Source organism: Sapajus apella, unplaced genomic scaffold, assembly GCF_009761245.1.
Source record: "Sapajus apella isolate SASKATOON/1434 unplaced genomic scaffold, GSC_monkey_1.0 scaffold206, whole genome shotgun sequence".
Lineage (NCBI taxonomy): Eukaryota > Metazoa > Chordata > Mammalia > Primates > Cebidae > Sapajus > Sapajus apella.
In genome coordinates, this window is record NW_022437146.1 from 155,757 (window position 1) to 169,486 (window position 13,730).

Below are 13,730 nucleotides of genomic sequence, written 5' to 3' on the forward strand. Positions count from 1 at the left end.
TTCTCATCTTTAAAAGGTGTTAAGGAAGAAATTTTGAGACGCCAAAGATTAAAAGGTAAGTGGAAAAATTTTGCTCCAAGCAGGGAACCCAATCCAGCACACTCTAGGCTTTGAGGGATGTAGGCCGGGGAGGAAAAATAGGGTGAGTCTTATAATACTGGAAGATCACAAATTATCTCTTTCCTTACTAGAAAAGCAGAACATTGCTGATTAGCTATGCTAGCAAGACTTTTTTATTAAGGAAGCTCTGGGCTGGCTGGAGGTGGTCTGTTGTGTACCTGGGGCAACCATCTTGGGATTCCGATTTTAGCTGCCTCTGTTACTTATGTGATGTGCCCGTCTTGGGATCCTAGAATCCAGTTGCATCTGTGTTGATGTGTGAGTAGCCTAGCTAGGCAAGTGAAAAGAAAATTTAACAAAGAGCAGACTCTAACTCACACCTGTAATCCCAGCACATTGGGAGGCCAGTATGAGAGGGTTGCTTGAGCCCAGGAGTTCAAGACCAGTCTGACCAACATAGCAGGACCCCATCTCTACAAAAATTTTAAAAATTAGCCCAGCATGGTAGTGTGTGCCTATAGTCACAACTACTTGGGAGGCTAAAGGGTGAGGATCAGTCATTTAATCCTCACAGCAATCTCACATGGTTGATATTATACCTAATTTTACACACAAGGAAACCGAGACTCATAGATTAACCTGGCAAGGTTGCCAGTTAAGTGGCAGAACCAAAATTCAAACCAAAGTCAATACCAAAGCTCTTTATCTTTCCCTGTGCCATTTAGCTTCTTGCGGATGAGTTCATATATGGGACAAAACTTTAAACAAATTAGAAGGGTTTTTGTTTGTTTTTGAGACAGGGTCTTGCTTCTTTGCCCAAGCTGGAGTGCAGTGGTGCAATCATAGCTTATTGGAGCCTTGACCTCCCAGACTCAGGTCATCCTCCCACCTCAGCCTCCTGAGTAACTGGGACGAAAAGCACATGCTACCATACCCTGCTAATTTATTTTTTGTATAGACGAGTCTCACCGTGTTGCCCAGGTCTTGAACTCCTGGCCTCAAGCAGTCCTCCCGCTTTAGCCTCCTAGAGTGCTGGGATTACTAGTGTGAGTCACCACACTCAGTTCCTAGGTCATTTTATATATCCATATCCTTGCCATGTCTTCATAGTAGGCAGAGTATACTTCCCTATCCCTTGATTTTGAGCTTGGCTTATGATTTGCTTTGGCCAATGGGATGTTAGAGAGACATGAGAATAAATTGTATTTATAGAACAAGAATGTTAAAAATTTAAAAAGCAAAATCTGCTGGGTGTGGAGACTCATGCCTATAATCCCTTCACTTTGGGAGGCCAAGGCAGGTGGATCACCTGAGGTCAAAAGTTCGAGACCAGCCTGGCCAACATGGCAAAACCCCATCTCTATTAAAAACACAAAAACTAGCCAGGCGTGGTGGTGCATGTCTATAGTCCCAGCTACTTGAGAAGTCTCTCTTGAGGATCACCTAAGGTCAGGAGTTCAGACCAGCCTGAGCAACATGGTAAAACCCTGTCTCTAGTAAAAATACAAAATTAGCCCAGCGTGGTGGCGCGTACCTGTAATCCCAGCTACTTGGGAGGCTGAGGCAGGAGAATCACTTGAACCCAGGAGGCAGAGGTTGCAGTAAGCCAAGATCGCGCTATTGGAATCCAATCTGGGTGACAAGAGCCAAACTCTGGCTCAAAAAAAAACTTGGAAATACTTTATGAAATTTATGTGTGAAATACACATAGGAAAAGTGAACAATTCTCCCAGAAAGTACAGAAAAAAAGACAAAATAGATGGAAAATAGAAAAGAAAATTTAAGGACCAGTTTAAGTGGTCCAACATCTGAATAATAGGAATTGCAGGAAGAGAGAAAACAGGGTGGGAAGTGACTCGTAAAATAGTTGATGATTGCAGCACATGAGCCACCGTATTAAAACTGTATGCTTGTGCCTAGCACTAGGGAAGAAAATAGACCTGCACCAGGCATGAAATTTCTGAACACTGAGTTTAGAGAAAAGATTTACAAGCTTCTGGATGGAAGGGTACCAGGTCACATATCAAGAATCAGAATGTCTTTGGACTTCATGGCAGTGGCATAGGAAACAAGAAGAGAGTTAGAACAGTGCTTTCAAAATTCTGAAGGAAAATGATTACTAACCTAGACTCCTATACCTAGCCAAACTATACAACAAGAGTAAATATAGAAAAAGGTGTTTTTTGTTTTTGTTTTTGTTTTGTTTTATTGATTTTTTGAGACGGAGTTTTGCTCTGTCGCCCAGGCTGGAGTACAGTGGCGCAACCTTAGCTCATTGCAACCTCTCCCTCCTGGATTTGGGCAGTTCTCCCACCTAGGCCTCCCAAGTAGCTGGGATTACAGGTGCCTGCCACCACCCCTGGCTAATTTTTGTATTTTTAATAGAGATAGGGTTTTACCATGTTGGCCAGTCTGGTCTCGAACTCCTGACTTCAACTGATCTGCCCACCTTGGCTTCCCAAAGTGCTGGGATTACAGGCGTGAACCACTGTGCCTGGCCAAAAAAAGTTTAAAAATTTTAAATGTCACATACTCCTTCTCAAGAAGCTACTGGCAGATGTGCTTCACCAAATTGAAAGACTAAATCAAGAAAGAGTAAGGCACAGATACAGCAAACAGGAGCCCAACACAGAAGACATAGCCTGAGAGGCCCATGGAGGATGGGGAGAAATTATTCTGGGGTGATGGCTTTGTACCAGATGTGCAGGGCGACTGAGCCATACTGAGCAGTGCAACCCAAGGGGCGCACTGTCTTCACCAAGACCCCACTTCCATCGGGCCATCTTTAGCCCAAGGACAGAATGCCCAGAGGAGTACTTGGCTTGGCCATGTGCTGATAAGGGGCTCCCCTGTCCTCTGTTGTGGACTCACATCACTCACAGAAGTTTGCAGCTTTCCCCCTGCTGAGAGCTGGAGACGGGCCATGGCAAGCTTAGAAACAGGATGTACAGGGCAGCCCCCTCCCTTTGACTGTATTTCCACTGCAGGTCCAGCGCTTGGTCCCACCTTGGCCCTGACAGATACCTGACTGTGCTGAGCCCTGTGTTTCCCAAGACTTCCTCAAGACCTTGCTCCTAACTTCCCCAGGAGGGGCCTTGACAGCTCCCAGAGAAGCAGAAGTCAGACCATGACCTGGAGACTGATCCACTCCTAGAACCTCCGTCCAGCGGAGGCAGGGCCACCCTCCTTGCACTGCCAGTGTGCACCTGCTCTCCGCTAGAATATTAATCATTTTTTATATTCATTTACATGTAGTTATAATAGTTGCTTAAATAGTGAAATAGTAAATAAAATTACCAAATGGTCTTCTGTAGATGTGGCCACGTGCTCTCATCTCCTGAAGATTCTTGCTCAGACTTCACATGCTTAACTCTGTGAGCCCTTTCCTGAGCATCTTACTCCAAATAAGTCATAAGTTCCACCAACTCCCTCTTTCTGTGATTTATTTTCTTGGGAGTACATCTCAGCTAGAATATAAGCTCCCGGAAGAACCTGTGGTTTTGTTTGTTTTCTTTTCTCTGCTATGTCCCCATGGCCCAGAAAGTGGCTGGCTCAGTCAGCTCTCAGTAGATTTTTTTTTTTTTAAAGATAGGGTCTCTGTCTCCCAGGCAGGAGTGCAGTAACCCCATCAAGGCTCACTGCAACCTCTGCTCCCCGGGCTCAAGCTGTTCTGCCTCAGCCTCCTGAGTAGCTGGGATTTCGGGCATGAGCCACCATGTCCGGCTAATTGTATGTTTTGTAGAGATGGGGTCTTGTCATGTTGCCCAGGCTGGTCTCAAACTCCTGAATGCAGCGATCTGCTTGCCTGGGCCTCCCAAAGTGCTGGGATTATAGGCCTGATGGCTCTTAGTAGATTCTTATTGGATAAATTGAGATGATGAGGAGGAGTTTGCTCGAAAGAGAAAAGTGGACAAGGATGATGATTTCCAGCAAGGAGGCAGCCAGCATGGAGGCACAAAGTGACTGCTGTATCGAGCCCTGTGTGCAATAAGGAACCTGCTGCTGAACCCAGGCAGCAGGTCCCGGGGTCGTCCATTATCTTCAGTGCCATCCTGAAAACTTATGTCGTTCCAGGCTACTTTCTGGTTTTTTTTGGAGACAGAGTCTTGCTCTGTTGCCCAAGCTGGAGTGCAGTGGCACCGTCTCAGCTCACTGCAACCTCTGCCTCCCAGGTTCAAGCAGTTCTCCTGTCTCAACTTCCCGAGTAGCTGGGACTACAGGCACACACCTGGCTAATTTTTTATTTTTAGTAGAGACAGGGTTTCATCATATTGGTGAGGCTGGTCTCAAATGCCTGACTTCAGGTGATTACCCATCTCAGCCTCCCAAAGTGCTGGGATTACAGGCATCAGTCACTGTGCCTGGCTGCCTACTTTCTACAGCTACACTGTCCATGAAGGTAGCCACCACCCAGGTCGGGCTCTTAAGCACTTGAAATGCACTTTGTTCAAATTGACTTGTGCTAAAAGTGTAAAATATACACTGGATTTCAAAAATTTAGTACCAAAAATTTTTTTGATACACTCATTTCAGTGGCTCTCTCCTGTAATCCCAACACTTTGGGAGGCCGAGGTGGGCAGATCACGAGGTCAAGAGATTGAGGCCATCTTGGCCAACATGGTGAAACCCCGTCTCTACTAAACATACAAAAATTAGCTGGGCGTGGTGGTGCACGCGTGTAGTCCCAGCTACTCGGGAGGCGGAGGTTGCAGTGAGCGGAGATCATGCCACTGCACTTCAGCCTGGTGACAGAGCGAGACTCTATATCAAAAAAAAAAGGAGGTATTGTGAGCACTGGCTAGTGCTCAGAGGAAGAAAGAACCAAGAAAAAGGGAGATGAATGGAACACAGAAAAGCGTGTGGATTGAATGAGGTCCTTGAGAAGTCTGGTGGGGGGTGGCAGAGAGAGCCCAGGCAGAGAGTCTGGCTGTGGAAAGGAAGGACACCACTCTCGCATGCACAAAGCCCCTCACCCAAATCAGAATTTTTCCATAAATGGGAAGATTGTGGTATGTATACTTTCAGGAGTTGTCATGATACAGCTTTTCATATAGAAGAGCCTGATTGTGTTTGTAGAATAACAGAGTTCTAGAGAATTTGAGAGAGGTCTAGTCTAATCAGCAAGTAATTATCTGCTATTCTCTAAGTTAGCTCAAGCCTGTTACTCCAAAATGACCCTCTGACCCTCTGGCTACCAACCAGTCTCTCTCCTCTACTTTTCTTAAATAACAGCTTTATTTATTTATTTCATTTTTTATTTCAATAGTTTTTGGGCCATAGGTGGTGTTTGGTAACATGGTTACATTCTTTAGTGGTGATTTCTGGGATTTTGGTGCACCTGTCACCCCAGCAGTGTACACTGTACCCAACATGTAGTCTTTTATCCCTCACTCCCCACTCCCCAGTCCCCAAAATTCATTATGTCATTCTTATGTCATTACATCCTCATGCTGTAGCTCCCACTTATAAGTGAGACCATACCATACTTAAATAACAGCTTTATTGAGATATAATTTACTTGCTATGCAATTTGTGCTTTTTTGGGAGAGGCGGGTAGCAACGGGGTTTTGCCATGTTCTCCGGGCTGTTCTTAAACTCCTGGCCTCAAGTGATCCACCCATCTTGGCCTCCCAAAGTGTTGGGATTACAGGCATGAGCCACTGCGCCCAGCCACAATTTTTCATTTAAAGTGTACACTTCAGTGTTTTTTTAGTATATTTACAGAGGCGTGCAACTGTCAGCACAATCAATTATAGGACATTTTTATCACCCCAGAAGAAATCATCACCTATCAGTCCCCCCACTGCCCTCCAACCCTAGGCGACCACTAGTTTATCTCTTTATCTCCCTTTTTAAACTAAACTTGGGGAATAACAGTCCATCCCGTTTCTACTACTCACCTCCCAGTTCTCAAGTCAAGTGTTTTTACTCCATCACTGCTCTGAAACTGCTCAGTCAATGTCATCCGTGACCCTCTAACTACCAGACCCAGTGGACATGTTAACCCTTTGATGCATTTAGCCTGCCTCTTCTTTGTGCTCTGTCTTTGGCATGGGCTCTTCATCTGCCTCTTGGCTGGATTCTCACTCTTCCTGACTGATTGGATCTGCTCATGGCTTCAGCTACATGCCATGCTGATGACTGTCTTTTCACAGAACTCATAGTCAGTATAATTCACTGCCTTTTGGACGTTACCTGGATGTCAGGTATTCATGGCTAAAACTGAACTCAACCTTCTATACCAAGGAAAACTCTGCTTTGCTTTGCTTTTTTTTCTACTTACCCATGTACTCAAATTAGAAACATCTTTCTCCCTCCTAATATAAGTTGGTCTCTAGTACATGATGAATTTTCTTCCACCCTAACTCTAAAATAATTTCTTTCTCATACTCACAATCAGGTCCTCATCTCCTTTTCATAGATTATTTCAGCAGTTTCCTACATGGTCACTGGCCATAGGGCCTCTCCTCCTGAGATCCATTCCCCATATAGTCATTATAGAGCACTTGTAAATACACAAATGTGACCTCATCTGCTAAGCCTATTAAAATGCTATTCAGCACTACAACACCAATAAGGATGCCCTTCTCACCCTCCTTCCCCCAGCCCCCATCCCTGTCCAGCCTGGCCCCAAATCTGAATCTGACCAAGCTTCTGACTACCAGTTCACAGGAAATACAAGGATTAGGAGAACTTGTAAAGAAATGGGGATACAGGCACGGTGACTCAGGCCTGTAATCCCAGCACTTTGGGAGGCCGGGGCAGGCGGATCACCTAAGGTTGGGAGTTCCAGACCAGCCTGACCAACATGGAGAAACCCTGTCTCTACTTATACAAAATTAGCCAGGCGTGGCGCACATGCCCGTAATCCCAGCTAATCAGGAGGCTGAGGCAAGAGAATCGCTTGAACCCAGGAGGCGGAGGTTGCAGTGAGCTGAGATCTCGCTATTGCACTCCCTTCTGGGAAACAAGAGGGAAACTCCGTCTCAAAAAAAAAAAAAATGGGGATACAAACAGCTAGCTATGGAAGTGGGAAATTCTACAGAAGTGAGGAAGCTTCTTAGACAAATAATTGTAAAAGGAGAAGAGAATTGTTACACATTGAGTCTTGAGAGTTTGTCAACCAAATGCATTGTGTTGGATCCTGATTTGAATAAACCCACTGTAAAAACAGGGTTTTTGTTTGGTTGGTTGGTTTTTTTTGTTGTTGTTGTTGTTGTTTTTGGACAGAGTCTTGCTCTGTTGCCCAGGCTCGAGTGCAGTGGCATGATCTTGACTCACTGCAGCCTCAGCCTCTCGAGTAGCTGGGATTACATGCGCACTCCACCTTCCTGGCTAATATTTGTATTTTTAGTAGAGACAGGGTTTCACCATATTGACCAGGCTGATCTTGAACTCCTGACCTCAAGTGATCCACCCACCTCGGCCTCCCAAAGTGCTGGGGTTACAGGCATGAGCCACCGTATCCAACCCAATTTGATATTTTTAATATCCAGTAATGATGTTATTACTTTTCAAAGAGCTTTTATATTTTAGAGATGAATATTGAAGTATTAGCTGGGCATGGTGGCTCGTGCCTGTAATCCCACCACTTTGGGAGGCGGAGGCGGGCAGATCACTTTAGGTCAGGAGTTCGAGACCAGCCTGGCCAATATGATGAAATGCTGTCTCTACTAAAAACAAAAATTAGCTTGGTGTGGTGGCTCACGGCGGTAACCCCAGCTACTTGGGAGGCTGAGGCATGAGATCCCTTGAGCCTGGGAGGTGGAGGTTGCAGTGGGCCAAGATGGCACCACAGTACACCAACCTGGGCAACAGTGAGGCATTGTCTCAAAAAATAAATAAAAGTTGAAGTATTTAAGGAGAAATGTGATTCCCAGGTTAACACAGAGAGTGGGTGGGCACAAATGAGACAAGATTGGCCATGTGTTTCAGCTGGGCAGTGGATATGTGGAGCCTCATTATACTTTTCTGTCTGCTTTTGATGTATGTTTGAAATCTTCCATAATAAAGGAGTTAGTTTCTCTTTAAAAGATACTGATGAGATAGGAATATTTGAACACACATGGGATTTGAGATGATTATTTTTAAAAACTTTGTATTGGCTGGGTACAGTGGTTCATGCCTATAATCCCAGCACTTTGGGATGCTGAGGTCAGGTGTTCAAGACCAGCCTGGCCAACGTGGTGAAACCCCGTCTCTACTAAAAATACAAAAATTAGCTGGGCGTGATGGCAGGTGCCTATAATCCAGCTACTCAGGAGACTGAGACAGCAGAATCACTTGAACCTGGGAGAGGGAGGTTGCAGTAAGCCAGGATCACCTCACTGCACTCCAGCCTGGGCGACAGAGTAAGACTTAGTCTCTAAAACAAAAGAAAAAGAAAAGACTTAGTCTCAAAGAAAAAACCTTTTTGTTATGGTAAATACATATAATGTAAAATTTACATCTTAACCATATGTAGATGTGTATGGTACAGTGGCATTGAGTACATTCACGGTTTTTTTGTTTGTTTTTGAAACAGAGTCTCACTCTGTCATCCAGGCTGGAGTGCGATAGTGTGACCTAGGCTCACTGCAACCTCTGCCTCCCAGGATCAAACTATTTTTTTTTTTTTTTTTTTTTGAGGTGGAGTTTCGCTCTTGTTACCCAGGCTGGAGTGCAATGGCGCGATCTCGGCTCACCGCAACCTCCGCCTCCTGGGTTCAGGCAATTCTCCTGCCTCAGCCTCCTGAGTAGCTGGAATTACAGGCATGCACCACCATGCCCAGCTGATATTTTGTATTTTTAGTAGAGACGGGGTTTCACCATGTTGACCAGGATGGTCTCGATCTCTTGACCTCGTGATCCACCCGCCTCGGCCTCCCAAAGTGCTGGGATTACAGGCGTGAGCCACTGCGCCCGGCAGGTTCAAGCTATTCTGCTGCCTCAGCCTCCTAAGTAGCTGGGATTACAGTCGTGTGCTACCACGCCCAGCTAATTTTTGTTTTAGTAGAGACAGGGTTTCACCATGTTGCGCAGGCTGATTTCAAGTTCTTGACCTCAGGTAATCTGCCCACGTTGGCCTCCCAAAGTGCTGGGATTACAGGCATGAGCCACCACACTTGGCCTTTTACTTTCTATTTCTATGAATTTGACTACTTCAGGTACATCATATAAGCAGAATCAATATAGTATTTACTTTTTTGTAACCAGTTTGTTTTACTTGATAAGATGTCCTTAAGGTTCATCCATGTTATAAATATGTGTCACAATGTTGTCCTTCCTTTTGAAGGCTAAATACTATTCCATTGTATGTATGTATCACTTTTTGCGGGGGAAGGGGGACAAGGCCTCACTCTGTCACCCAGGTTGGAGTGTGGTGGCTCCATCTCAGCACACTGCAACCTCTGCCTCACCTGGCTAATTTTTTGCATTTTTTGTAGAGACAGAGTTTTGCCATGTTGGCCAGGCTGGTCTCGAACTCCTGAGCTCAGGCGATCCACCCACCTTGGCCTCCAGGTTGCTGAGATTACAGGCGTGAGCCACCTCGCCTGGCCTATATCACATTTTTTAATCCAGTCAACTATTTATGGGCACTTGTATTGCTTCTCCTTTTCGGCTACTGTGAATAGTGCTGCTACAAACAAAAGGTCACAGATACCTCTTGCATTCTCCTGTCAATTATTTTGAGTAGATACTCAAAGGTAGAATTGCTGGATAGTATAATTCTGTTTTTCAGTTTTTGAGGAACAGCCACACACTTTTCCATAGCAACTGCCCCATTTTACATTCCCACTAATAGTACACCAAAGTTCAGTTTCTCTACATTCTTGCCAGTACTTGTTATTTTCAGGTTCTTGTTGTTTTACTGTAGCCACCCTAATGGGTGTGAGGTAGTGATGAAAAATAACTGTTAATGTTTTAGGTATAATAATGATATCATGTGGCCAGGAGCAGTGGCTCACGCCTGTAATCCCAGCACTTCGGGAGGCCAAGGTGGGCAGATCACCAGAGGTAAGGAGTTCCAGACCAGCCTGACCAACATGGAAAAAAACCCCATCTCTACTAAAAATACAAAATTAGCTGGGCGTGGTGGCGCATGCCTGTAATCCCAGCTACTTGGGAGGCTGAGGCAGGGGAATCACTTGAACACTTGAACCTTGGTGGCGGAAGTTGCGGTGAGCCGAGATCACACCATTGCACTCCAGCCTGGGCAACGAGAGCGAAACCCCGTCTCAAAAATAAATAAATAACGGTATTATGATGTTATTATATACGCATATACTTAAGAGTTCTTTTTATTTTATGTATTTATTTTTGAGACAGAGTCTCGCACTGTTGCTCAGGATGGAGTGCAGTGGCATGATCTTGGCTCACCGCAAACTTTGCCTCCCAGGTTCAAGCAATTCTCTGCCTCAGCCTCCCAAGTAGCTGGGATTACAGACGCCCGCTACCACACCTGGCTGTTTTTTGTATTTAAAGTCGGGGGTTTCACCACCTTGGCCAGGCTGGTCTTGAACTCCTGACCTCGTGAGCCACTGCGCCCAGCCAAGAGTTCTTTTTAGAGATACATACTGAAAAGTATTTGTGGATTAAATGGTATGATCTCTTAATTTGTTTTTTAAATAATCCATTTGTCTGGTGGAGGGAGGTGGAAATGAAAACAAATTGGCCAAATCCTGACACTGTTTTAGTTGCGTGATGTTTGCATGGGGGTTATCATACCATTCACTCTAGTTTGTGTATTTTGAAATCTTCTTTAAATGACATTTTGGGGCCATCGTGATCATTTCCAGCCTCTATCTCAGCACACTCCCCACTGTCTTCTCTACATGTCAGCAACTGAAACTACTGCTTTTCTGTTTGCCATCTCTGCCCATTCCCACACAGTGCTCATTTGTGCAGCTTTGCCTTTGCCTCTTAACCTAGAATGCCTTCCTCCCCTCTGGAGGACTCTTCTGTTTCGCTGTTACCTAACTCAGGTATTCCCTTTTCTGGGAAGTCTTCCTGCCATCCCCACACTGTCCTGCCCTCCCTTCTTCCTCCCATAAACTCCATCTCTACAGCTTCTTCATCACATCCCAGAGAAAGGGGTGGATCAGCTTGTCTTCATTTTCTTATGCCTGGTCCTAGTCCCTGCCTAGAATATAGTAAAGATCTAGTGAGTCTGGGGGACTTTTTGTTTTTGTTTTCTTTCATTTTGTTTTGTTTGAGACAGGGTTTCACTCTGTCGCCTAGGCTGGAGTGCAGGGTCATGATCTTGGCTTACTGCAGCCTCTGCCTCCTAGGCTGAAGCCATTCTCCTACCTCAGCTTCCTGAGTAGCTGGGACTACAGGTGCATGCCACCGTGCCCAGCTAATTTTTGTATTGTTTTCTAGAGGTGGGTTGCACCATGTTGCCCAGGCTGATCTTGAACTCTTGGGCTCAAGTGAACCACCCACCTCAGCCTCCCAAAGTGCTGGGATTATAAGCGTGAACCACCATGCCTGGCTATGAATTTTGAATAATGACTTGTACTCTATTTACTATTGATTTATGCACAGCCTGTACAGAGCAGTGTCTGTTGTATAGGAGGACCTCAGTGAATGAGTAATCTATGAACCTCCGAGAACATCTCCTTGTTCAGGGTAAAAATTGGTATTAGAAGTATAGCAATGTGGGCCAGGAGAGGTGGCTCACACTTGTAATCCCAGCACTTTGGGAGGCCGAGGTAGGCAGATTGCTTGAGGTCAGGAGTTCAAGATCAGCCTGGCTAACATGGTGAAACCCCATCTCTAGTAAAAATACAAAAATTTGCGAGGCATGGTGACACACACCTGTAGTCCCAGCTACTTGGGAGGCTGAGGCAGGAAAATCACTTGAACCTGGGAGGTAGAGGTTACAGTGAGCCAGCATGGTGCCACTGCACTCTAGCCTGGGTAACACGGGGAGACTCTTCTCAAAAAAAAAAAAAAAAAGCCAGTGGAACTCTAGATCATCTAACCCAACCATCTTCATTTCATAGATCAACAAAGCAGATTTTAAAGGAATTACATCTTAATATCACACAGCCAGTTGGCAATTGCCTGCTTTGTTTTCATGTCCACCAAGCAACCTTCTGAGCCTCATTTGGTTTCCCAAATTGGGTTTTTCTGTGAAGAGAATATACTGACTGCCTGCCAAGCACGAGAATCAATCTAGTTAACAATTTTGTTTCTCAGTGAATTCCAACTTTCTGCTTGATCATCCTGCAGAAAGAGATTGTATTGTTAAATACTTAAACAGCCTTGCTTTTTTTTTTTTTTTGGACATGGAATCTCGCTCTGTCACCCAGGCTGGAGTTCAGTGGCACAATCTCGGCTCGCTGCAGCCTCCAACTCCCAGGTTCAAGCAGTTCTCTGCCTCATCCTCCCAAGTAGCTGAGATTATAGGCACCCACCACCGCGCCCAGCTAATTTTCGTATTTTTAGTAGAGATGAGGTTTCACCATATTGGCTAAGATGGTCTTGAACTCCTGACCTTGTGATCCACCTGCCTCAGCCTCCCAAAGTGCTGGGATTATAGGTATGCTGCTTCCAGCAGCTTTGCTTTTTTAAAAATCTAATAAAAACTTTCTTTTAAAAAAGGTGATGGTTGGCCGGGCGTGGTGGCTCAAGCCTGTAATCCCAGCACTTTGGGAGGCCGAGGCAGGTGGATCACGAGGTCAAGAGATCAAGACCATCCTGGTCAACATGGTGAAACCCCGTCTCTACTAAAACTACAAAAAATTAGCTGGGCATGGTGGCACGTGCCTGTAGTCCCAGCTACTCAGGAGGCTGAGGCAGGAGAATTGCCTGAACCCGGGAGGCGGAGGTTGCGGTGAGCCGAGATCGCGCCATTGCACTCCAGCCTGGGTAACAAGAGCGAAACTCCGTCTCAAAAAAAAAAAAAAAAAAGGTGATGGTCATATGCTAAAACAACATAGAACTATACACATGTATTATACTGATAACAAATTCCTGCGTTTGATATTGTGCTATAATTATGAAAAATACAACCATTGGGGGAAACTGGGTGAAGGGTGCACAGGACCTCTACTATCTTTGCGATTTCCTGTGAAAGTATAATTATTTCAAAAACATTTAAATTAAAAAAGTTGATGTGAAAATGTTTCGGCAACAAACTACAGAGTTTTCTGGAAAATGCATTCCTCTGGAACTTACGTTCTCTATGTCATCAACAAGTGGATTCAGTGACAGGAATGAAGCTTACAGTGATCTTTAGTTCTCATAATGCTGTGTTGTTTGCATTCTAAATCAGTGACTGTTCCAAACCAGTAAGACATCTAACCTCTTTAAAAGTTGGAATTTTAGTAGCAGGTTATATTTAGTTGTGTGATTTTTTTTTTCTTTTTTTTATTATTTATTTATTTATTTTTTTTTTTTTTTTTTTTGAGACGGAGTTTCACTCTTGTTACCCAGGCTGGAGTGCAATGGCGCGATCTCGGCTCACCGCAACCTCCGCCTCCTGGGTTCAGGCAATTCTCCTGCCTCAGCCTCCTGAGTAGCTGGGATTACAGGCACGCGCCACCATGCCCAGCTAATTTTTTGTAGTTTTAGTAGAGACGGGGTTTCACCGTGTTGACCAGGATGGTCTCGATCTCTTGACCTCGTGATCCACCCGCCTCGGCCTCCCAAAGTGCTGGGATTACAGGCATGAGCCACCGCGC

General features: G+C 45.1%; 1 protein-coding gene and 1 long non-coding RNA gene across 2 annotated transcripts in view; both read left to right on the top strand.

The window, feature by feature from the left end:
* MAML1 (mastermind like transcriptional coactivator 1) overlaps positions 1-13,730 on the top strand; it is a 44,856-nt gene that overhangs the window by 13,912 nt on the left and 17,214 nt on the right. The gene's annotated exons all lie outside the window — the stretch shown is intronic.
* Positions 1,642-13,730, top strand: part of LOC116544122 — a 17,140-nt gene continuing 5,051 nt past the window's right edge. Inside the window, exons 1-2 of the long non-coding RNA XR_004265823.1 lie at positions 1,642-2,097; positions 2,618-2,619. This is a non-coding gene — a long non-coding RNA (uncharacterized LOC116544122). The remainder of the gene's footprint in view (positions 2,098-2,617; positions 2,620-13,730) is intronic.